This window comes from Cynara cardunculus (assembly GCF_001531365.2).
Source record: "Cynara cardunculus var. scolymus isolate 2C chromosome LG 1, CcrdV1, whole genome shotgun sequence".
Lineage (NCBI taxonomy): Eukaryota > Viridiplantae > Streptophyta > Magnoliopsida > Asterales > Asteraceae > Cynara > Cynara cardunculus.
Genome location: NC_037528.1, coordinates 3,046,602 through 3,049,257, shown reverse-complemented (window position 1 = coordinate 3,049,257; position 2,656 = coordinate 3,046,602).

Below are 2,656 nucleotides of genomic sequence, written 5' to 3'. Positions count from 1 at the left end.
ATATATATATATATATATATATATGTGTGTGTATATATATTAAAAGAATAATATGTGTGGAAAATAAAAAAAGACAAGTAAATTAGTAAAAATAGTAAATTATCCTTTACTTAACAAACATTGTTTAAGAGAGTTATTGATTAAATGTCACCTTCAAAGTATAATGAAAGTTATAAGGATGATTTCTAGATTTATCAAAATTTATGTCTTATTTTCAGACTTTTCACTAAATTTTAAAGATTAAAGTTAGAGTTTACTCTTACTTAAATTCAGATTCATTTGATTTGTAATCTTGAACTAAGAATTTATAATTTAAAATACATAATTAAAAATTAAAATTTTCAAAAAAAAAGTTACAGTTTACTTAAATGATATATTAATTATATTATTAAAATATTTTATTATTATTATTATTATTTTTAACTTATTTTATTCTTAAAAACGAATATGAATATATGATTTGGTTACTGGGTCCTATAAATATCTTAGCAAACCGCTTGTATATTTTTTGTATTAAATTATATAAACTGTAATTCATCTTCTTCAACTGTGTCATCTTTAATATCAAATATCAAATATCAAATATCAAATATAATATATTAAATATATTTCTTATCTCAAATATTTTTATATTTATTAATTGTTTACTAATATATTTCTTATTCCTAATTTGAGTTTGGATAAGTTTTAATTGCTTAAAAAAAACAAATTAAAACTGAGTTTTTTTTAATGTTAATGAGATATTATAATCTCTACCTGGGCCGTCCCTGGGGAGGACGGGCCGAGCGTACGTCCAGGGCCCATAAAAATTAGGGGCCCAAGTTTTTTTAATATATATAATAATAGTTCAAAAAAAATTAGTAAATAGAAGATATATAAAAAAATTAGTATCTAATATGACAAGGAAAGATTTTTGTACTACATTAACTATTAAAGATCCAAACATGTATAAATTAAACATATTGAAGACAAAAAATACATAAAGAGGTTAATCTGTCGTTCATTATATAATATTATTTAATATTTTTCTAAGTTTTTTTTTAATCTAAAACCGACGTCTAAAACTACTTACTTCGAAAACTTTGATATATTTTTCATAATTTATCTCCCATCGACTCTTTTGATTATTCCATCTTCGCGTGAGTTCTATTTTTTATATTAAAATATGTTAGATTTTCTTGTTATCAGTTAACATAACCCTCATTTTTTGATAAAATTATCAATCATATGAGACGGTACAACTTATATTTATATTTAGAATAATAAAATTATAATATTTTTTTCATAGTTGTTATTTATTTTCTAATATTGAGTGTATAAATCTTATGTACTCTTCTATCTCTAAAAAAATAATACAATTTCAAACTATCACCAACATGAGTTTTTTAATTTATATAATCGATGATTCCAGAAAAGTTTGTTTTAACCCTAACCCTATCTTTTTTAGTCTTCTTTTACGTAGGAAAAAGAGGAAAGTAATGGATGAAGAAAAATATTATGTTCTCGAGATTTTTTTAGGGAAGGGAAAAGAAACGAAAAGGAAAAAAAATTATATCAAATTATATTATTTATTTCATTATTTTCCTTCCTCTATCTTCTTTATTATAAACACAAATAAAAAAAACTTTTTTTCGTCCTTTCTTTTATTTTTCTTTTCCTTTCTCATTTTTTTCTTTCATTCCTAAATCCGAAAACATAATATAAAAGTTTAAAATGATGTTAATCTTCCCAAATTCGAAAACATAATATAAAGATTTAAAATGGTGTTACTCTTCCCAAATTCGAAAACATAATATAAAAGTTTAAAATGGTGTTAATCTTCCCAAATTCGAAAACATAATATAAAGGTTTAAAATGGTGTTAATCTTCCCAAATTCGAAAACATAAAATAAAAGTTTAAAATGGTGTTAATCTTCCCAAATTCGAAAACATAATATAAAAGTTTAAAATGGTGTTAATCTCCCCAAATTCGAAAACATAATATAAAAGTTTAAAATGATGTTAAAAAACATTAACATGACATGACATGAAAAACCAACCTATTTACATTTATTTACATAGTGTCACTTGGAAATCAGAAGAATCAACTTTCTAACCCCAAATGATGTCATTCTATGTACCAAAAGTGTATCATAGGATGTTTTTGATGATGGAACAAATTATATATGCTACATAAAAATGTTCTAGTAGATAATATTAATTTAGAATTGAGTATTAATTGATTTTGTGTCCAAAAATACTCGAAAAACCGGTATTATATGACTTCAATGTTATTTCTGATGATAAAAACAATATATTGAAAAAATATCATACTTATCGAGAGCCCTTTCTCACATCTCGCCCAAGACCTAAAAAATGTCAGGAACAAGCCTGATCTCTACTAATCATAATTAGTGGTTTCTTAATCCATGTCTATAATTCTTTTGAAAAGGGTTTGTGTGTCATTAAACTAATATGACACAAATCATGTCTAATTAAAGGTATCTTGATTCGATAGATTACCCACCATATTGGATGACACTTTTTGTTACTATTCTTTTTCTTATGTGGGTCACCTAAAATAAGAGTGTATGTATAAGCATTCGTATTTTAAAATATTATAATTAAACAGATAAATAAACTGTTTAATATATATATATATATATATATATATATA